The following is a 24185-nucleotide window of genomic DNA, read 5'->3' as shown; positions in this document are numbered from 1 at the left end:
CAAATGGCTTAACATATCAGTGTTCAGAGATCCAAACTGCAAATAGCCCAGATGTCTATTGCGTATACAGTGGAGTGTTACGTGACAGTATAAAGGGAACTACTGATACTGTAAACTCAGTGCTGACCAAAAGCCTGACACAGAAGAATGCATACTGTATAATTCCATTTACATTGATCCTAAGCCAGCAAAACTAATCTGAAATAAAGCAGATTAGTGATTGCTTGTGGTCAGAAGTGAGGAAATTGGCTGTAGGGGTGCAGGTGGAAACTTCTTGTGGTGATGAAAATGTTCTGTCTGAATTTTGATTGGGTAGTTGTTATACTACATAGACTTGTCAAAACTTTTCCAACATTACACTTAACATGGGTACATTTTATATAAATTGTAACTCAATACAGCTGATTTTTTAAAACAGGAATCTAAACAGTGTTTACGGAATAAGCATTTATGTGTGTGTGTGTATGTAGTGATTTTATGTAAAATAGTTAAATGTATAAACACATGTATATGAAATGTCCAGAAGGATGTTCAGCAAATTGTTAATGATTTTGTGTAGATAGTGGGATTTTAGGTGATTAAAAAATGATTGAAGTTTTATTTATTATTTGAATTATTTTTTTCCAATGGACATGTCTTGACAAAAGAAAAGGGGGGAAGAAAGATTTTTTTGTCATGTAGATGATTTATTCCTAGATTTTTTCATATTCTAAATACTGAATAAACATTGCAATAATTATAAAATATGTTTAGAATTTAGATACTGTTACTCTGTAGTCACTGCCAGTTAAGAACAAAACCTTGCATAACCTTTGATGCTACTTGGTGTCCCCTCTCTCATCCCATTCTCTTACCTCCCCACAAACATAACTGCTACCCTAAGATTTGTGTTTATTTCTTTTTTTTAAGTTTTTTTTTTACCACATTTGCATCTCTAAGCTGTCTTGTTTCTATCCATGTACTGTTGAATTTAATAACTAGAATTTTACTGAGTGTACGCTTTTGTCACTTGCTTTCTTAACCTACATATTATGAGTCTTGAGACTCAGCCATATTTTTATACACGACTCTAGTTCATTGATGTTGCATAGTTGTGTAATACGAATATTCAACCATTGTACCTTTGAACTCTTGATGAATAATTGTTTTTTTTTTAATGAGCAGTGGTGATGTTATCATTTTGTCTGTGTTTCCTGGTGCACATAGGCAGGACTTTCTCTGGGTACGTGGTTACTCCTAACATACATGCTAGGTTGTAGGGTAATCCATTTCTTCAACTTTTCTAAAAGTATTTGTTTTTTATTGACCTGTAACAAACCACCACAAACTTAGAGGCTTAAAATAACTTACATTTTTCTCTCATAATTTTATAGGTTAGAGTTGAGGTAGGCTTGCCTGGATTATCTACTCTGGGTCTTACAGGGCTGAAATCAAGTTGGGTACATTTATTCATAATTTATTCAACTCCTTGCCTATTAGTAGATATATAGTATGCTTTGATTTTTCTCCCTTTTAACAGTGTTGCAGTGACCATTCTTATGTATATATCTTTGAACATTTGTGGGCATACTTGTAAAGAGTCCTAAGAGTGGAATTGTCTGGTCAAAGGGGATTTAAATTGGATAGTGGCAATGGTCGTCCCAATTTTTATTTCAGTCTGCATTTCCCCTGATAATGTTTACCGTTTGCCCATTTCCTTGCCCATATTATCTATTACCAATCTTTTTTCTTTTTCCATATTTTAAAGTTAATGTTTAAATTTTTATCAGAATAATACTTGGATACTGTTTAAAAGTAGTGAACATAAAGGCTTACAATGAAAAATAGAGGCAACTTATGTTTTCTTGTCTCTTATTGTGGTTACCTCCATAGTTCTAAACTTAATGCTTAACTGTTATTGATTTATCAACCTTAAGTATTATGTGTTGCCTCCCTGTTTTGAGGATTTAGGCATCTTGAATTCCTCACTTACCATTTCTCCACTCCAACTATGGCTATAGCCCTATTTTAATTGAAATCTATAGTCAGTGTTTAGTCAGTGACTATTTAACTATTGTTCAACTCTAGAGTCAAGTTGTAGTCTGTGATAACGTTTCCTTTATGTATCTTTTAAAAGTTATATTATCTCATTTTTTTCCCCTATATACCTTTTATATACAAATTCTTAATTTTTGCCAGATGTTCTATCATATTGTGTACAGTATCATATTTTCTGTCAGGCTGTACTTTTAAGGATGGTTTTCCTCCCAAAGCCTTCCATCATCCTCTTTAATGTGAGTCTGAATTCTCTAGATTTGTTGCTCAGTCAGTGTGGGGGACCTTTTCTATGGGCTGTTGAGTTTCTTCAGAGAATCATTTGTTCTCCCACTGTGTATTAATCTTGGTGGTTTAAGACTAAACTTGGTAGTTTTGCTCCTCAAGGTGTATTCCATGGATCATCTGCATGGGTATCATCTGGGTGCTTGTTAGAAATGTTGATTAGGCTTTGGCTTAAGGACATGTTGTGGCTGGTTTGATCTTCTATCCAGACCACTAGGACTTTCCCCATATCAGCAATAAGGATGTTTTGCTACCTTACCTTTCATGTGTTCACTGGAGTAGCACTTTTCATTTCCTACAAGAGCTTTTCCTTTGCATTCATAACTTAGCTCACTGTTTGGTGCAAGAGGCCTAGCTTTCAGCCTGTCTTGGCTTTCAAGATGCCTTCCTCACTAAGCTTAATCTTTTGTAGCTTTTCATCTAAAGTCAGAGTCTTACTTTCACTAGAAATTTTTTTTCACTTGAGGGTTATTAATTTTCTTAATTTCAATATTGTTGTGTCTTAGGGAATAGGGTGGCCTGAGGAAAGGGAGAGGGATGGGAACTGCTGGTCGGTGGAGCAGTCAGAACACACACAACTTTTATTGATTAAGTTTGCCATCCCATATGGGCATGATTCACAGTGTCCTAAAACAATTAAAATAGTAACATCAAAGATCATACTGATTTCAGATCACCATAACAAATGTAAGAATAGTGAAAAAGTTTGAAATATTGTAAGAATTACCAAAATGTAACGCAGAGACACAAAGGGAGCAAATGCTGTTGGAGAAATGGTACCAATAGACTTGCTCGACGCAGGGTGCAACACACCTTCAGTTTGTGAAAGATGCAGTTTCTCCAAAGTGCAATGAAGTGAAGAGCAAAATGCGGTGTGCCTGTACAGGACCTCTAAGTGAGGCCTGGCTGTCTTACCAGCTCCATATTAGCCTTTTTTGATCAAGTGAATTAAGAAGACATATTATTTATTACCCCCACCTCTGAAAGTGTTAAACAAGAGCACAACATGGTTAGTAAACGATTCCGTTTGGAAGGTGAAGCATAGAGACACAGTAGTTACTCTTGTGTAGCAGTTCTTTAATGTTTATGGACAGATATTATAAAGGAAGTTTCTCTTCTGTGAAAGGGAAGGATGTTTGTTGATTAGACTCTGATTTTGTTCCCTGGGAGAAACACTTAACATCCTTTTTTCTCCTTGGCTCCAGAGATCATCCTTCAGAGTTCTTCTTTTTCCATTATTTTACTTGGCACCATCCCGCATCCAGAATTGATACTGGGAGCATGCTTTCTTGGACATCGTGAAGTTGGCCTGTTTGTAGAAAGTTGGACTCCCAGAGATTGTTTTTAGATCCTAAATGGTCAGATGTTCTAAATCTGAGCTTGTGGTTTTTCTGCCAATACATTTCCTACAGAAACTTAGCAGACTCCTTATCCACTTGCTTCCAGTCAATTCAGCGTACCAATAACCAAACTTATTTTTTTATCTTTTCTAGACACAGCCAGCAGTAACCACACAATATGAAGTTTCATTTATCAGTTTTCCCCATAGAATTTTAAAGTCATCACGTGCATGGCTTGTCTTCTAAGTTGGAGCCATCGACAGATTTGGAAATGTTTTTCTACTGCATATGGTGGATCATCATCTTTTCATTCTCTGATATGAAATTCCTCATTGCTTGTAGAGTGGTTACTGAGAAAATGTGACTTGTTCATGTTTATGTTTATGTTTACCCACTTCTGGTAGCACTTTCTGTTGGGGAGGTGGCCAAGGGACCAGTTGTTTTATTTGTAGACTTTTATCTCTGTTTTTTAGCCAGCAGTTTACTACCACTGTAACCTGAGGCCTGAGCCCCTGGGCATCCTATAGGAAAATTAGCTCATTTTGTATCTTTATCCATTATTTCACATACTTTTTATTGTGGCTTTCTCCACATTGCTAAACTCATTGCTATTGCCATTTTTTTCTGTCTTTAGAAAACAGTTGAAATCTGTTTTGTCTGCTTGAGTACCCTCTCTTCGTTTGTGGCCTTGTGATTTATATCTTTTTTTTTTTCATTTTTTCAAAATTAAATTTTTCTGTTTGAGGTAACTGTAGGTTCTTATGCAATTATAAGAACTTATGTAGAGGGATCTCATTTAATCTTTGTCCAATTTCTCCCAGAAGTTAACACCTTGCAAAATTTTTGTACAATATTGCAACTAGGATATTGACATCTTTATAGTCAAGATGCAAAATATGTCTGTCACCACAAGGATTTCCTCATGCTGCTCTTTTATAGCTACACCCACTTCTCCCTGCTCCCACTGCCTTCTTAACCCCTGGCACTAATCTGTTCTGTCATTTCTATAATTTTGTCTTTTCCAGTATATTATATAAATGGAATCATATGTGACCTTTCTGGTTTAGTTTTTTCCACTCGGCATGATTCTCTGAAGATTCATCCTGATTGTTACATGCCCAAATAGTCTTTTTTTATTCCGTTTTTTTTTTTCAATTGCTGAGTAGTTTTCTATGATACGAATGTACCATAATTTGTTCAGTCATTCACGTACCAAAGAACATCTAGTTGAATAAGGCTGTTAAAACATTTGTGTGCAGGTTTTTGTGTAACTGTATGAGGTTATTTCCCTGGTATAAAAGAACTGGAGTGCAATTGGTGGGTGGTATGATATTTGCATGTTTTGAAGAAATTGCCCAAGTGTTTTCCAGGGTGGCTGTACCATTTTACATTCTTACCAATAATATAAGTGTGATTCAGTTTCTCCTCATCCTTGCCCACATGTTGGTGTTGGCACCAGTTTTTATTTTAGTCATTCTGTTGGTATGTAGTGTTACTTCATTGTAACGTTAATTTGCATTTCCCTAATGGCTAATAAGGTTGAACATATTTTCATGTGTTTATTTGCCACTTGTATATTCTCTCAGTGAAAGTCTCTTCATGTCTTTTGCCCATTTCCTAATTGGATTTTTCTTTTTTTATTGCTGGTGAGAGTTCCTTATATATCCTAGATACTAGTCCTTTGTCAGATATGTGGTTTGCAAATATTTTCTCCCACTCTGTAGCTTTCCTTTTTGTTGTTTGAAGAAAAAAAGCTTTTATATTTATTATATTGTATATTTATGAAGTCCAATTTGTAAATTTTTCCAGTTGGGGATCATGCCTTTGGTATCAAGTCTAGGGACTCTTAAGTCCTAAATCCTAAAGATTTAGTTTTATGCTTCCCCCCACCCCCAAATGGTTTATCATTTAAGCTTATACATTTAAATTCATGAACTACTTTGAGTTAACTTTTGTATAAGGTGTTGAAATTTCATTCAAGGTTCATTTATTTTTTCCGTATTGCTCTGGCATTATTTGTTGAAAAGTAATCTTTCCTCTATTGAATTGCTTTATCAAAAATCATTTCGGCATATTTGTGTGGGTCTACTTAGGGATTCTCTGTTCTGTTCCATTGATTTATATGTCTCTCTCTCCACCTGTACCACACAGTCTTGATTAGGGTAACTCTGTACTAAAACTTGAAATCAGTGGACTGATTCTTCTTATTCTGTTCTCTTTAAAAAGTGTTTCACTTTTGTCTTTTCATATACATTTAAAAATAGTCTTATCTATATCTACAAAAATCTTTAGAAGGTTTTGACAGGAATATTGTTAAACTTGTATATTAATTAGGGAATAATAGGCATGTTTACTTTGTTGAGTCTTCTAGTCCATGAACACAGTATGCATCCTAATTTATTAATTTATTCTCTGATTTCTTTCACCAGCACTTTAAAGCATAAAAGATATTTGTTAGATTTACACCAAAGAATGTCATTTTTACATGATTATAAATGGTGTTGTATTTTTACTTTCCGTATTCTTGGTTTCAATGCTATATAAGTATATAGAAGTACAACTAATTTTAATGTGTTTATCTTGTATCCTGCAACTTTGCTGAATTTACTTATTCTGGGAGTTTTGGGGGTTTTTTGGTAGATTTCTTGGGACTTTCTATATAGACAATCATGTCATCTGAAAATAGGTACAATTTTTTTTCTTTCCAATCTGCATTCCTTGTATTTCTTTTCTTGCCTTATTGCATTGGCCAGAACTTCCCGCACTATGTTAAATAAGAGTTGCCCTTTTCCCAATCTTAGGGTTGAAGGCAACTCATTTCTCATCATTAAGTATAATGTTAGGTATAGAGTTTGTTTTTTGTTTTTTGTTTTTTTTTTTGTAGGTGCTCTTTTTCAATTTAAGGAAATTTTTTATTTCTATCTTTCTGAAAGGTTGTTTTTCTTTTTTAAATTGTGAATGGGTGTTGAATTTTATCAAATGCTTTTTCTGTGTTCTTTTGTATCATCATATGATTTTATTCATTAGCCTCTTAACATTATAGATTACATTGATTTTCAAAAACTGAAAAAACTTACATCCTTGGAAGAGTCTTAATTTTAAAATCTATTTTGTCTGATATAAGTATTGCTACTCTAGCTTTCTTTTGGTTTCTGTTTGCATGGAATATTCTTTTCCATCCCCTCACTTTCAGCCTCCATGTGTCTCTAGCACTGAAGTGGTCTCTTGTAGACAGCATATATATGGGTCTTGTTTTTGTATCCATTCAGCCAGTCTGTATCTTTTGGTTGGAGCATTTAATCCATTTACATTTAGGTAATTATTGATATGTATGTTCTTATTGCCATTTTGTTCATTGTTTTGGGTTTGTTTTGTTGGTCTTTTTCTTCTCTCTCTCTCTCTTTTTTTTCTTTTGGTTCTCTTGTGGTTTGATGACTAGAGAAGTTCCTTTAATATTTGTTGTAAAGCTGGTGGTGCTGAATTCTTTTAGCTTTTGTTTATCTGTGAAGCTTTTGATTTCTTCATCAAATCTGAACAAGAGTCTTGCTAGATAGAGTATTCTTGGTTGTAAGTTTTCCCCTTTAAATATTTTAAACATTTCATGCCACTCTCTTCTGGTCTGTAGAGTTTCTGTTGAAAAATGAGCTGATGACCTTATGGGAGTTCCCTTGTATGTTATTTGTTGCTTTCTCTTGCTGATTTTAATATTTTCTCTTTATTCTTAATTTTTGTCAGTTTGATTACTATGTGCCTTGGTGTATTCCTCTTTGGATTAATCCTTTGTGGATGTCTCTGCACTTCCTGGACTTGGGTGACTGTTTCCTTTCCCAAGTTAGGGAAGTTTTTGGCTATTATCTCTTTGAATATTTTCTCAGGTCCTTTCTCTCTCTCTCCTCTTACAGGGACCCCTATAATGTGAATATTAGTGCACTTAATGTTGTCCCACAATTCTCTTAAACTATCCTCATTTCTTTTCATTCTTTTTTCTATTCTGTGGTAGTGATTTCCACTGCTCTATCTTCTAGCTCACTGATCTGTTCTTCTGCCTCATTTAGTCTATTCTTAGTTCTTTCTAGCATGTTATTCATTTTAGTAATTGTATTCTTCAACTCTATTTGGGTATTCTTTATATTTTCTAAGGCTTTGCTGAAAAGTTCTTTCTGTGCATCTATACTCCTCCTGAGTTCTCTGAACATCTTCACCATGATTATTCTAAACTCTTCCTCGGATAAATTGCCTATCTCCTCATCACTTATTTCTTCTTCTGGGATTTTATCTTGTGCTTTGGCCTGGAAGGTATTTGTCTGCCACCTCATATTGCTTAACTTTGTATTTTTAGGTAGGTTAGTTACGTTTCTCAACCTTGGAGAAGTGGCCCTCTGTGGGAGACCTCCTGTGCGTCCCAGCAGTACACTCCTCTCTTGTCACCCAAGGGCCAGGGTCCAGCCGGTACCAGGGTAGAGACTGGCCTGCATTTGCGAATTCCTTCCACAAGCTTTGGGATTGTATTTTTCTTATTTCTGGTATCTGCCCCCTGGTGGATGAGGCTGAACTAGAGGCTTATGCAGGTTTCCTGGCAGGAGGAGTTGGTGCCTTCCCACTGCTTGGTGCAGCTTGATCCTGGCCCTCTGGTGGGAATGGCTGTATCTAGGGGCGTGTCTAGAGGGCTCAGCAAATCTGGTGATGGGTGGGGCTGCATTCCCACCAAGTATGTTGTTTGGCCTGAGGCTTCCCAGCACTTAAGCCTGCAAGCTGTTGGGTGGAGGTAGGTCTTGGTGCTAATGATCCAAGAAAGATGTTTGACTCCAGGAAAGTTAGTGTAGATGAACACTCCCTAAATGTCGCCACCAGCTTTTATGTCCCCAGGATGAGCCACAGCTGTCCCCTACCTCCTCAGGAGACCTTCTAAAACCAGCAGGCAGGTCTGGCCTAGGTTCCTATGAAGTCACTGCTTATGCCCTTGGACCTGGCATATGGGAAATTCTGTGTGCACTTCCTAAGAGAGTGAAGTCTCTCTTTCCTCGAGTCCTGTGGGGCTCCTGGAGTTAAGCCCCGTGGGCCTTCAAAACCAGATGTCCTGGAATCTCCTCCTCCCAGGGCATAACTCCAGGCTGGGGAGCCTGACATGGGGTTCAGAACTCCCACTCCTGTGGGATGGCTTTTGCAATTTAATTATTCTTCAGTTTGTGGGTTGCTCGCCCCAGGGTTCATGGGGCCTAATTATATCTCGAACACACCCCTCCTACTATCCTGCTGAGGTTCCCTCTTTATGTTTCCATTGAAGAGGATCTTTTTTGCTAGGTTCCAGTCTTTTTTTTTTTTTTTTTGGTGGTTGTTTAGCAGTCAGTTGTGGTTTTGTTATAGTCGTGAGAAGAGGTGAGCTCATGGTCCTGCTACTCCACCATCTTGACCGGAAATCAAAACCTTACATCATTAGAATAAGCCTCATTTGGTCATGGTTTATAATTCTTTTTCTGTTTGCAGAATTCAATTTCCTAATGCTTTAAGGGTTCTTTTTTCTGCTTGGAGATCTTTCTATAGCCATTCCATCCTTTTGGGGTACATTTGCTAATGACACAGCCTCTTACTTTACTTTTGTCACAAATGTCTTGATTTCTCCTTCCTCTCTGAAGGATATTTTTATTGGATATAGGGTTCCAAGTTGACAGTTCTTTTCTTTTTATTGGATATAGGGTTCCAAGTTGACAGTTCTTTTCTTTCAGTTCATGAAAGGTTTTCTGTCTCTTCCTTCTGGCCTCCCTGGCTCCTAATGAAATATTTTCTGTCATTTAAATGATTTTCCTCTTATAGGTAAGGTGTTGTTTCTTTCTCACTGCTTTCAAGATGTTTTCTTTGTCTTTAGTGTTCAGAAGTTTGACTATGATATGTCTTGGTGAGGATTTGCTTGAGTTGTCCTGTTTGGGATTTTCTCAGAATTTTGAGTCTGTACATGTATGTATCTTTTGCTAGATTTGGGAATTTTCAGCTATTATTTCAAATACTTTTTCAGCCCCTGTCTCTCCTATGACATGAATGTTAAATATTCAATTACAATCCCACAGGTCCCTGAGGCTCTGTGCATTTTTCTTTTTCAGTCTGTTTTCCTCTCTGTCATTCAGAATGGGTAGTTTCTATTGGTCTGTGTGTTGGTCCACTGCTTTATTTCTGTCCCTGCCATTGTACTGAGCCAATCTTTTGGTTTTTGTATTTTGGCAGTTGTATTTTTCAGTTCTGAAATTTCCCTTTGGTTCTTCTTTGTATCTTTGCTGCTTTTTTTTTTTTTTTTTTTTTTAAAAAAAAAAAAACAAGACACAGCAGTTGGTGGGGGGAAAGTCCCAGCTACTTACTCAGCCCTCTGATACCGTCCTGATGGGGATGTTGGAATGCTTTGTTAACATCTTGATGAGAGATCTTTGCTCGCATGGTTGGGGGTGTGGCCAGTTTTTTTCTGTGGTATTTGGTTGGAGTAGGGTGGTGGTTGTCTAAAATATTTTTGTCTTCCTAGGCTGACTCTTGCCTACTTCTTTGGTTAGAAAATGCTGGCTTTTCTTGGATTTTTTGGGGGGGTCTACACCTATTGGTGTTTCTGGATTTGCCAATACTTCAGCTCCAAGTTTGGGGTATATGAGACAAAAAGAAAACCCAGGGAACTGGACACCATGTTGTTCTTGAATCTTGAGGGTCCCTAGCTGGTCTACCTTCTTCTTTCTGCCTTTCAGAGTCTTATATTTGTTTTATATGTTAATGTCCAGAGTTTTTACTTGTGCTTACTGGCACAAGTAGGGAAAAGTACATTTACTCTATCTTCCCAGAAGTGTAAGCTGCTTCTTTTTAAAAATCCTTTTACTGTCATTTTAATAGAGTCTTGGTGGAAGAGAAACTAAACCTAAGTATTCAATCCGCATCTTTCTTACTTCTTAATGTTTTATACGTTTGTATGAATTAGACAGATTGAATATTTTATTTGGTTAGTGCTTGTATTGTTCATGGCACACAAGATTTATGTGGAAGAGCCTTTGGGGAATAACTGAGAGCATGAAGCTTTGCTTGGCTAAGGTTTCTCAAAAATCTCTGTGCCGTAAATGAGTTCCTTCTGTGTTACTCCCAGAAAAATTAGTTTGCTTTTTGGTAAGTTCCTTTAGGGTAGTTGATATGAAAGATGTTTCTTTAATACTATAACCTAATTTTTAAGCTAAAATGTCCTTTTCTTTAACTTTTAAACATTTTTAGTGAAAAATTTTTACAATATGTCAGTATGTGTATATAGACACATGCACTATATATCTTTCATATGTATTGAAATGATTGAACTTTCACTTAAACTTTAAAAAGAATGTTATAAAATGGCCTTTTATTTTGTGCTAGGAGGCTACATACTGTAAACCTTTAAGTTTATCTTGATTTGTTAAAGACTAATTTAAAAATATTCTCAAGAGGGACGTCTTTTACATTAGATTATATCAAAGCATTAAAATTTTAAAGAATCACTGAAAGTCTTAAGTTTATTAACTCAGTTGTGAAAATGTTAGGAATGTTCTAGAACTTACCAAGGTAGCATAATGGTTAAGGGTATTCACCGCACCTGGTTTCTTCATCTGTATGGTTTGGCTGATCACAATTGCACTACTTCATAAGGTGATTGTGATGATGTGAGTTTTCTTTTTAACTTGTTAAAACTGAAAATATTTTTCTGTTTTATCATAAAACTTAAAAAAGAGTCAGTTCTGTTACTAACAACTAATACAACTTGATATAGTTCTGAGGAAACTGGACTTAAGAGTTAGGAAGCCTGAATTCCACTCTCAACTTTCCTGAGTGGCTGCTGGACCTCTGGAGCACAGCCTTTCTTCATCTCTTTCTGCCTTGTTTTACTCATATGTAAAAAGTAGGTTAGGTTTGAACTGGTTGATCTCTGAGATTCCATCTACTTCTTCCATTCTGTTTTTTTGTCTCCCACTGAATCATAATTGAGTTATAAGACATCATGAGGAGGAAACCCAGAGAAGAAGAAGGCTTGGGGATGGAGGGCAAGATAGATTTATAGAAACTTCTAAGGGCTGATGCATTGAGAATAATTAGGTTTGTTTCACATATTTCTAATCGAGGGCAAAACTAATGCCTTTTGATGGAAGAGGGGCGATCTTGACTCAGCTTAATGGACACGTTTCCAAAAATTATTCCTTGTCCAACATTGAAATGCGCTGCCTTAGCTGCTAGGTTCTTCCTAACACTGAAAGGACAAAGATCAAGGTCAAACGGGCAGATGATGCATCAGAGTCAGGTTGAAGTTATTGAAGTCTCATTCAGGGATGGTGCTGAATGATGTCTCTAACTTCCTGGCCTCCCATGGGTGGAAATCATGGCATGATAAAGTTGTTAAAATAATCAAGAAAAAAATAGATTGTGGTGTGGCACCGTGGTCACTAACTTGGTAACTGAATTATAATTATGACAATTCATATACTGAATTCCCTTTTATCTGCGAGTTCTTTTCGGTCTCAGTTTTGAGAATGTTGCTCCTTTTAGTCTTACATAGTTTTTGATGATTCATCTGGGAAAAGCAGCACTGTTATTCTTTTTCAATGATCTTTGAATGCTTGCCACTTTTCTTTTAAGCTAAGCTGGGAACTGTGAGTTGGGGTTCTTAGGTCCTTGAGATATGTAGCTAAATTTGTCATTGACTGTGTGGGTGCATTGCCAACTTCTCTGGAGATGTTTACCAGTCTGGGCAATTTTGATAATATTATCTTCTTACAGTTTCTGCTGTGAGGCAGTCTCTGAAGAGATAGATGATATGTGGTGGAGCAAGCCCTTGGGGGAAAAAAGGTATTTTTATTACTTTTATTAAATTTATAATGTTCTTGTTCCCAGCTCCTGAGCTAGAATTTTGGTCCAAAGGACAGTTCTCTCATCCTGCCTTAGCATCTGGTTGAGGAAGTTGTGCGTGTGTGTGGGTGGGTGTGTTTACATTTCCTAGACTACCTCAGATCTTTACCCACTGTGTATCCTGTTCCCGCTGCATTGGGATTAAACTCTGCTGTGTTGCTGGATAAATCAATTTATGACAAGTTTCTCAACCTTAGCACTATTGACACTTGGGTCTGTGTGATTGTTATGGGGGCTGTCCAGTGCATTTTAGGATGTTTAGTGGCATCCTTGACCTCTTCCCACAAGGTACCAGTAGCACCTTGACCTTACGGCAACCAAGAATTCCTCCAAGGCATTGCCAAAAAATTCCCTGGGTGGCCAAATAACCACCTTTGAGAACCACTGACTTACGGATGCCTCTCAGCCAGCCCTGTGCTACAATTATGGTCATCTTACACCCATTTGTTTTCTCCACGTTGTCAGCCTTGCTCACAGCCTCCTTCCTCTGACAGTGCTCTGCTCAGCTAATTAGGTGGAAGGTTGCCAAGTGGAAGGTGGAATCAGTGGGGAATAAGGCAGAACTGGGGTCAGGTGTGGCCCTGGGTAGTGGCTGAGCACTGCAACATGCAGATGGGTGTGTCTTCTGGTGGCAGCAAATGATAAGACTTAAAAACAAATGCTCTTTGACATGAAAGCAAGCTGACAATGACACTGGTGGTCCTAGCACACAGCACTAATCAGGTATGTGGTGTCCTGTTGTCTGAAGCCTGCCTCGGGAGTCTGGAGTTTTGAAGGAAAGCGCTTTCGTCCTTGATGTTTTTATTTGAAAGAAGCAAAGATAATAAAAACTGCATCTTGGTGAACGTCCATATTCAATTTAGATTTCAGTTTTGAGGTGACTTTAGTAGGTGACTTCAGATAGAGTTAATCATTTTTAATGGATGAAATGAGGTGGGAGAATTTATAAATGTGAAGCAGCAAATGTTTAATGAGTGCAGCTGGGCATGGTGCCTTGCCCTTTGAAAGTGCTCAGAGGGCTGAGGGAGCGAGACAGGCCATTGCAGAGGGTACTGCCATGTGAGGAGTGGTAGCTCTGTCTTGGGTGGGGGCAGGTGGTGAAGGGTGGGCAAGGAGAGATCTCACAGATAAATTCGAAACTGAAACAGCTGTTCCCAGTCCTTGTTTTATTCATTTTCAAACAATTACTGTTCATTATTAGTATTTTATTCTGGGCTTTATTTATTGTTTTTTAATCTAATCAAAGTTATCCTGAATGCCCATTTTTTAATAAGCTTTATTCTCTGAATTTTCATTGCATAGCCTTTCCCATTTTTAATGTTTCTCAAGGACTGCATATTGCATTTTATGGTTATATCCTAATTTACCTAAGTGTAACATATAGTTTATTTTAAAGAACTTTGTTACTGGAAATATCCTTTGGTGAATAATTTTGGGCATGCATTTTAATCCACAGTTCAGATAGATGACTTCTTTAAGGATTCTGTCATGAACTGGAGTCACTGAGTGAGGTGGTGTGGATATTTTTAAGGCTCTTGGCTCCTGTTGCTGAACTGTGTTTCTGAAAGTTTCTAATTAACACTCTAGCTGGCAGGGAGGGTGTTGAGTGGCCATTTTAGGGCATTCTTGCCAACATTGGGTGTTTTTAAAATAAATAACTGATTTAACAGGTGGAAAACATCTCATTGTTATGTTTCTTTGCCTGTTTAAATTGTTAGTAAAGTTGATTTTTGTTGTTGTTTTTTTTCCTTTAAAAGTATGTTAGTTTCTTTCGTGAATTGACTGTACATGTTTTTTTCCCATTAATCTTTTGTAGTGTTACTGCTTTTTTTTCTGATTCCTTTATACAATTTATTTATATATTGAAGGAAGTGACCTTTTGTTTGTTGTGTTTGTCAAAAACACTTTCCCAGTTTTTCAATTATGTCTTTTGCTTTATGTGTGACTTTTTATTTTGATATGATTTCAAACTTAAGAGAAAAACTTTTAAGTTCGAGCAATTACCACATATCTTTTACTAAGATTCACCAATTGTTATAAATTTACCCCATAAGCTTTATTACTGTCTCTCTGTGCATATATATAAATGCATATTTTTCTGATTTATTTGGGTTTACGTTGTGTATTTCCTAAAAACCTGGGGCATTCTCTTATAGAACCATAGTAAAATTATCTGTCGGGAAATTTAATAATTGATACAGTATTGTTTTCTAATTCACAGTTCACATTGCATTTTCAGCAGTTGTCCCTATAATCTCCTTTATTGCTCTTTTGTTTTCCCTGTCCAGTGTCCAATCCAGAGTTAATGCTGAATTTAGTTGTCATATGTCTTTAGTCTCTTAATTTGGAATAGTTCCTCAACCTTTGTCATTCTTGAAATTGACATTTTTGAAGACTACTGACAAGTTTTGTTTTGTTTTGTTTCCTAGACTGTCCCTCAATTTGTGTTTGTCTGAAGTTTCCTCATGGTTAGATTCAGGTTATACATTGTAGATTGAATAACACAAAAGTGATTTTTATTGTTCTCGGTGCAAGACATTTAGAGCCACCTGATGTTAGTTTGTTCCAATGTTGGTGATAACATTGGACACTTGGTTAAGTTGCTATTTGCGAGCTTTCTTTACTGCCAAGATACACATTTTCCCTTTGAAGGTAGTAAGTATTAACACTGTATAAATATCCTGTTCCTTATCAAACTTTCACCCACAGGGTTTAGCATCAATGATGATTTTCCAACTCCATACTTTCATCTGTATTTATTAATTGGTGTTCTATTGTAAACAAGAGCTTTCCTTCCTCCCTCCACCCCACCCCATTTATTTCTTTATTTGAATTATTCATAGATCTATTCTTTTTTAAGCCTGTGATTTATTACTCTAGTTATTTTTTTGTACGATTTATTTTTATTTATTTATTTTGGGGAGCAGTAGTAAGGTTTATTTATTTATTTATTTTTGGAGGAGGTACTGGGAATTGAACTCAGGGCCTCATGCGTGTTGAGCATGCGCTCTACCACTGAGCTATACCCTCCCTCTCCTCTAGTTATTTTGATACTTGGATTGTCGCAGATTTGGTCAGTGTGCACCCTTTCAAGCTGGCTCCTGTCTCCATTTTATATGTCTCTCCTATTTGAGCATTTGTTTTGCTTTCTTGTGTAAAAATGTACTCTCGGCTCATTTTGTGTGCCTCAGCTCTCAAATCAGCTTTTCTTCAGGGAGCCTTGTTCCTAGTAGTGGGGAACAAGATCAGGGTGCAACTAGTATGTCATTATTTCTGTTTCCTTTTAGTGGACAGAGATAGGATATGTTTGTGTGTGTGTGTGTGCGCGTGTGTAGACACACATGCACACATATCTGTATTTTTTTACTCTTATGTATTCAAAGCTGTGATTTTATATTGATACTACCAATGTTAATCCAACACCATGGGGGAACATTCTAATGTCCCTCCTTATGCTGAATTTTGTCATATGTTTTTGCATCTTGCTTACACACAGGGTGTAAAGATATTCTCCTGTGTTTCTTTCTAGGAGTTCTATAGTTTCGGCTTTTAGGTTAAAATTAAGAGGTATAAACTTTCAGTTACAAAATAGGTGAGTCACAGGTGTGAAATGTATAGTGCAGGGGATGCAATCAGTAATTATGTAACACCTTTGTATGGTGACAGATGACAACTAGGCTTATTATGGTGATAATTTTGAAATGTATAAAAATATTGAATCACCATGTTGTGTACCAGGAGCCAACATAGTGTTGTAGGCCAATTAGAATATTTAGTCCCTTTGTATTTAATATACTTACTGATAGCACAGTTGATCCTCATTATTCATGGATTCCATATCTGCAAATTTGCCTGCTCACTAAAATGTGTTTGTAATCCCAAAATCAGTGCTCACAGTGTTCTCAGGGTTCATGAACATGTCAGAGCAGTGAAATTTTTGCATCATCTGGTATGCAGGCTCCCAGCTGACGTTGAACAAGTCATACTCTGCCTTCTTGTTTTATTTCTCATACTGTAAATGTGTCCTTTTTGTGATCTGTTTATTGACAGGTTTTCCCCATTTTTGTGCTTTTTTGTTGATGATTTCATTATTTAAAATTGCCCCTAAGCATAGTGCTGAGGTTATGTCTAGTGTTACTGAGTAAAGGAGGCTGTAATGTGCCTTACAGAGAAAATAGTCATGTTAGATACACTTCCTTCAGGCATGAGTTTAAAGTGCTATTGGTCACAAGTTCAATGTTAATGAATGAACAAAATATATTTGCTAAATAAGGTGTCTTTAAACAGAAACATAAAACAAGGTTATGTATTGATGGTTGACTAATTAAAGTGTTGTGATCAGAGCGTTGCAGGAACCTATCCCTGTGTTTCTCCTAGGAACAACTGTTCCGTATTCACTAATTCAGTGTTCATGGCAACTTTATGGAGTATAACTGCATAATGAGAATTGACTGTAGTTGGATTTAGATCTTTTTTTCCTTTTCTTTACTCTTCTCCTTCTGTACTCTACTGACTGTTTTTTAGTGGTTGGATTTGCAGTTGGAACATGCAGCCGTAACTTATCCCAGTCTATCCTATTTTTAGAGTTAATATTTTACCAATTCTTGTAAAATATGAGTACCTTGCAACAGTATAATTCCATTCTTGCTACATTCATTGTGCTATTGTTGTCATACATTTTATATACGTCTGCATTATAAGCCTCAATGTTATACTTTCTGCATTAAACAGCCAGTGTATTCTAAATAAATTGAGGAGAACATGAAAGAGGTTTTTTTTTTTTTTTCTTACCCACATATTTAGCATTTCTGGTACCCTTCATTCTTTTTTGTAGACCCTTGTTTTTGTCACTTGTCATTTGCTGGGGATGAGTTTCCGTACTTTTTGTCTGAACATCTTTATTTTGCTTAATTTTTGAAGGATATTTTTGCTGCATATGGAATTCTTTTAGCATTATAGATGTCATTCATTGTTTTCTGGCTTTGTTTTCTGATAAAAAGCTGACTTGCATATTGTTGTTACTGTTATTGTTGTCATTGTTATTATTTCTTTCTAGGTGCTTTCAAGATTTTTCTCTTTATTTTTGGTTTTCAGCAGTTAATGATGCTCAGGGGTAGTTGTGTTTATATTCATCCTACTTATGTGTTCACTGAGTTTTTTTAATTTATAAATCAGTGTTTTTCATCAGATTTGGAAAGTTGCTGGGTGTCATATCTTCAAATAATTTTTTTGTTCCAGTTTCACCGTCTTCCCTGTGTTTCCAATTATATATATATATATATATATATATATATATATATAAAAACACATACACACACACTGCTTGATATTGTCTCACAGGTTTGTGTGTGTATTTATTTTTCTGCAGTCTTTTTTTCTCCCTTTTTCAGTTCGGATAATTTATATGGGTCTGTTTTCCAGTTCATTAACTCTTCCATCATCGCCAGCCTACTGTTGAGATCATCCACTGAGTTTTCATTCTTTTCAGTTCTAGGATTTCCATTTGGTTCTTTTCCATAATTTTAATTTCTCAGTTGAGATTTTCATTCATTGAGACCATGTTTTTCTCAACTTTCTCTCACTTAACAGTGGGCGACAGATGGAATAGGCCTGTTTTGTAAATTATTATAGTTATTCCTATTTTCTTTGATTAATAGTTACTTAACGTAATATTTTTAATTTAATTTTCAACTTTTTTGTTATTATTCATTGTGTATGTCTTGTGTAAGTATATATGTGGAGCTGTTTATATTTTATAAAATAATCTTATAATCTGACTTTTAATTGGTAACTTTGATTTATACATATTATGATTAATGTATTTGCAGTGATATCTGTCCTTTTACTTTGTGGTTTCCATTTGCACTTTTCTGTGCCCTCTTTATTTCTTGTTTGTTCTCCTTTAAAAAACAAAGTTTTTGCAGTAATTTTTTTCTTATGATGTTTTCCCTTTGTGTTGGTTTTGGAGGTTTTTCATGGTTTATTCTTGAGATATTACCATAGACTTTTAAGTTAACAAAACTGAAAGTTCCCAGTATCTTAATTCCTCTACAAGAAATACAAAGACTTTAAAATATTTTAACTCTAGCAACCTCTCCTCCCTCCCTCACTGAAACAGCTTGGTTTTTCAGATTTCTATTTTCTCTTTTATTTAAACCCACAAATTCCAAACTATTATTATTTTTAGCATGGGAAATGTTTGTTTACATTTATTTACTTGCATGTTTACCAAAACTTTTTTATTTTTCCTTCTGGCATCTCAGATCTCCTTTCTGAGATATTTCTAAACTTTTCTGTGGTATAGCCCTTCAAAGTTTATTGAAGGTCCACTGGTAATAAACTCTGTTATTGCTTATTTGGAAATACATTTATTTCATCTTCATTCTTGAGGTATAGTCTTGCTGGGCATACAATGGTAGATGAAAGTTAAATTTTCTTTGTACTTTGAAAATAATCTACTGTCTTCTGGCTTTTGTTCTTACTGGTGAGACTTTTCTAGTTAAACCTAATTATAATATAGAGATGTGTTTCACAATTTTGATCATGAGCCAATTTTTTTTCAGATTTAATCTGTGGGAGTCCAAAGGACCTCAGTTGAAGATATTTTCAAGAAACCATTTGAGTATGAATTGTACCAGGAAGTAGGGTGCACTTTTATCCCGGATAACATTAGATCCACTTTTCAGAGTACCAGTGCTCTGTACTCATTACAGGTACATTTTATCCACCTGGCCTTGTGAGCAGAAAGGGGTTCTAACAACTTCTTGTTGACTTATCTATTATCCTCCTGATTCTAACTTTACCTTAACCCCCCAGTCCTTCTGGGGCAACCCAGAGTTGTCAGTTCCTCAGCCTTTTGCAGGAGTGCCACAATGTCAATATCACCCATACTGCTCTCAGTTTTGTGACAAACAGCTGCTGCTTCCTATGCTGCCAATTCCTTGAACTTTCATTGTTCTCCAGAGTCTGTCTTTAACTCTATTTACAGCTCCCTTGTTTTCTGCAGTGTAGTGTGAATGATGGACACCATGTTGTCCTCCAATCCACACTTTGCTCTCATGCTCTGTGACTTTCTTTGGATTAAACTCAGATTCAGCTTTAGAACGAATCGTGCCCCCCACTGCCACCTCCCTGAGAGTTCTGTGTCTTTTTTGTATACAGGCCTTTCCCAGATCTGACTCTGCCAATATCCTCAGTCATGTGCAAAATCTCTCTTATCTTTCCTGGAGTGGGCCCAGTGCAGGCTCAGCTGGGAGTCAGGCTTCGGAAGAAGAGTGTTGTATGTAAATGATTTTCAAAGGTAGTGATTTACTCAGAGTTCATCTTTCTAAAACAGAAATATCAAAGTTAATTAAAACTATAGTAACAGGCAGAAAATTATCAGTAATTCATTTTCTTATTTGTTAAATATTTATATTATGGCGGGTTATTGTTACCAGATTTATAGCTAAGCCATCACTACTACTGTTACTATTATTATTTTGTAGTCCTGAATAGGCATATTTAACTAAAAGTGCATTTGAATGAGGCTTAGCATGGTGCTTGCCTAACTACCTGATCTAAGGCACCTGTGAGATTGGCACTGTGTACTGAGCAGCAGTCTTGCTATCATTGCTATGGCTCAGCCGGAGGAGTGGTGAGCCTCCATTGATGCAGCCTCGAAAAGACTACTCCGTCTGCACTCGGTGCCATGTCTCTACACTTGCTCTAGCTGTGGGTGGGCCTGCCTCTTCTGGCTCCTCACTCCCATTCAGAGTGACCATGAAACCACACTTCAGCCCTGTCCTCCACACAAGGGTTCATGTGGATCTTTTGTTCATACTCATACCTCTGAACTGTCCCATTTCACTTCAGGACTTTTTTTTCATCTGCTCTTACTGTGCTAGTGATCCATAAAGCTTATTGTCTGAAGAATTAAACTTAAAAGCTGTTGTGGTAGCTAGAAACATGTATAGGATAGAGTAGACAATGGCTAGGAAGTATTAAGAATAAGCATCTTTTTTTTTTCGCTATTTATTTTTTTCTTCCAGCTTTATTGAGATATAATCAACATATAGCACTGTATGAGTTTGAGGTATACAGCAAAATGATTTGATTTACATACATCATGAAATGGCTACTACAGTAGGTTTAGTGAACTTACTGCATCTTTTATTTACTGGGTATAGAGTTTGTTTTGCAAATTGAAAAAGGTTTGCAAATCTTTTCACAACGGTGTGAGTATATTTAACCCTACTGAACTGTACACCTAAAAATGGATTATTTGATAAATTTTGTTAAATTTTTTTACTACAATAAAAAAGAACATGCATCTTTTGTAGTATATAGATTTAAAAGGTTAAGTGCAGGGTTTTCGATTTTTTACCTTATTTTTTGGTACTTGGTTCTATTTACTCATCCTTTACCACAAATTGAATCAACAGATTCAAATTATCAGAGAGTTTACCAGAGCAGAGGAGCTGTATAGCAAACAGAATTTATTCATTTAACATTTATTGAGCACCTCCTGTGTAGCAGGCTCTGTGCTTTTAGTTTATCATTTTAAGAAACAAGGGGCATCTGCCCCAGAGGAAAGACAGAAGAGTACAGTATTGCAATTTATGCTGAAAGAACTGTAGACGGGAAAAGCAGTGTATACCTAGAATATTTTATTATTAACTTAAAGCATATTGATGTACAGTCATTCATTAAATTTTCAAAATCTAATGATGGAAAGTTAAAAATGTATACAAAGTAGAGGAGTAGTATAACAAACTGCTTTGTATCCATCACCTAGGTGGCTTCCACTCCTGGCCTCTTTTGTTTCCTTATGCTCCCTCTCTCACTGCATATTTGAAGCAAGCACTAGTAATTATGTAATTTTATCTAAACATATCAGTACTTTCACTGAAAGATAAGGGCTGTTTTCTTAAAATTGACAACAAAACTGCTATCACCTCAATGTTATTTTGTACTTTTTTTCTTGCAGTTTATTTGTTTGAATCAGAATCTAAACATGGTCCATCCATACATTACATTCAGTTGATGTGTTTTTTTAAAAAATCTTTTAATCCGTAGCTTCCCCTTCTTACTTATTTTCTTTGTTCTTGAAATGTATTTGCTGAAGACACCCTGTCATTTGTCTTGTGGAGCTGCCCATACTGTGAATTTTGCTCAGTGCTTCCCAGTGATGTCGTTTAACATGTTCTTCCTTCCATCTCACCATTAATTTTAGAGGTTTGACTCAATTTAGGTTAAGTTTTTTTGCAGAATGTTTCATAGAGAATGGTTTTCAACAGCACGTAATGTCTGTTTTTTCCACTTTGTGATATTAGTAGCCACTTACAATTTGCTTAGATCTGTTATTTACTTGAGGTTTTGCAGGGTGTTGCTATTCTAATTTCATTATTCCCTCTTCATTTATTAGCTGTGATACTTCTATAGAGAAGTTTATCTTTATCAATAATTTCATTACCTAGAACTACAGTCCTTACTGGGAAAACAGGTTAAGTGAGTGATTCTTTTCCTTTATTTAAAACTCTTGGAGGATTGCTCATATCTCCAGAAATGGCCAATCATTTTTGCTTTATTTCTGAGAGTATCATTATGAACACCTGAATTTTACATATTTGATTATTTTTTAGTAATAACCAAGTTTTTTTTAAAAATTAATAATCAAATTGTCCTTTCATTGGCCAGTGAGAGCACCCTTAGGTTGGTTCCTGGGTCCCTGTGACATGAATACCTTTGATGGCTTCCTGCTTTCTGGTTTGACAAAATGTGCATGCTCAGCTTGTATACTTCTAGCTGTAGATCTGGAATCAACCCTTTGTTCAACAAGCCTTGATTCCTTTTAGTGGGAAGTTGTATTTAGAGACCGCAGTCCGGCTACCATACTTTGGTTGTTGCTTCTAGGCTTTTTCAGTGGACAGAGCTAGGAAATAACGTTGTATTTTTAACATTTATTTATTTTAATTCTGTTTTCTTAGAAGTATAGTTGATTTACCAAAGTTCTGTTAGTTTCTGGTGTACAGCATAGTGATTCATTTATACGTATATATATTCTTTTTCGTATAAATTTTAGGATTATTTGTTCTATTTCTTTGAAAAGTGTCCTAGATAATTTGATAGGGATCACATTAAATTTGTAGATTGGGTAGTATGTCCATTTTAACAATGTTAATTCTTCCAATTCAAGAGCACGGAATACCTTTTCATTTCTTTACATTATCATTTCCTTAGTCAGTGTTTTATTTTTCTCTGCATATAAGTCTTTCACCTCTTTGGTCAGGTTTATTCCGAAGTATTTTATTTTTTAATGTGATTTTAAAAGGGATTTTTTTTTAGTTTCCTTTTCTGATACTTCACTTTTAGTATAAAGAAATGCAGCAGATCTCTGTATGTTAATCTTGTATCCTGCTACCTTGCTGAATTTGTCAGCTCTAGTAGTTTTTGTGTGGAGTTTTTAGGGTTTTCTATATATATAGTATCATGTCATCTACATATAGTGATGATTTTACCTTTTCTCTTCCGATTTGGATCCCCCTCTTTTTTCCTTTACTTGTCTGATTGCTCTGGCTAAAATTTCTAATACTGTGTTGAATAGAAGTGATGAGAGTGGGCATCCTTATCTTGTTCCAGATTTTTAGTGAGAAGGCTTTCAACTTTTCACTTTTGAGTATTATGTTGGCTGTGGATTTGTCATAAATAACTTTTATAATGTTGAGATATGTTCCTTCTATGCCCATTTTGGTAAGATTTTTATTGTGAATGCATATTGAATTTTTTCAAATGCTCTTACTTTGTTGAGTTGATCATGCAGTTTTTTGTCCTTTTGTTGAGATGGTATATCACATTGATTGATTTGCATATGTTGAACTATCCTTGTGACTCTGGGATGAAACTGACTTGATGTAGGGTGATTTTTTTTAATATGTTGTTGGATTTGGTTTGCTAATATTTTGTTGAGAATTTTATATTCATCAGAGACATTGGCCTGAAGTTATTTGTTTGTTTTTTAGTAGTATCTTTGGTTTTGGTATCAGGTTGATGACAGCTTCATAGAAAGAGTTTGGGAGGGTTCCCTCCTCTTTAGTCTCTTAGCAGAGTTTGAGAAGGATAAGTTCTTTTTTGCATGTTTGGTAGAATTTCCCGGTGAAGCTATCTGGTCCTGGACTTTCATTAGCAGGAAGTTTTTTGTTTGTTTTTTTATTACTGATTCTACTTCACTTCTAGTGATCGGTCTGTTCAAATTATTATTTCTTCTTGATTCAGTTGTGGTGGACTGTATGCTCCTAGAAACTTACCCATTTCTTCTGTGTTGTCTAATTTGTTGCTATATACTTGTTCATAATAATCTCTTATGGTTTTTTGTATTTCTGCGGTGTTGATTGTAATTTCTTCTCTTTCATTTCTCATTTTTATTTACGTCCTCTCTGTTTTCTTCTTGGTGAGGCAGGCCAGAGGTTTGTTGATTTTGTTTACTCTTTCTAAAAACCAGCTCTTTGTTTGATTGTATTTTTCTATTTTTAAAAATCTTTTATTTATTTCCTCCCTGATCTTTATTATTTTCTTCCAGTAACTTTAGGTTTTGTTTGTTCTTCTATTTGTAATTCTTTTAGGTGGTAGATTAGGTTGTTTATTTGAGATTATTCTTGCTTT

At 35.8% G+C, this 24185-nt stretch overlaps 1 protein-coding gene across 4 annotated transcripts in view; it reads left to right on the top strand.

Moving 5' to 3' along the window:
- The window catches only part of MARCHF8 (membrane associated ring-CH-type finger 8), a 129039-nt gene that overhangs the window by 8478 nt on the left and 96376 nt on the right, over positions 1-24185 (top strand). The window contains exon 2 of one of the 4 annotated variants that reach the window (XM_064487932.1): positions 12417-12485. The exons of the other annotated variants lie outside the window; for them this stretch is intronic. The gene's annotated coding sequence lies outside the window, so the exon portion shown is untranslated. The remainder of the gene's footprint in view (positions 1-12416; positions 12486-24185) is intronic. 4 annotated transcript variants of the gene reach the window in all.

The sequence above is a fragment of the Camelus dromedarius genome, chromosome 8, assembly GCF_036321535.1.
Source record: "Camelus dromedarius isolate mCamDro1 chromosome 8, mCamDro1.pat, whole genome shotgun sequence".
NCBI classification, from domain to species: Eukaryota; Metazoa; Chordata; class Mammalia; order Artiodactyla; family Camelidae; genus Camelus; species Camelus dromedarius.
Note: the sequence above shows the minus strand (reverse complement) of the source record. Positions and strands in the feature narration are given on the sequence as shown.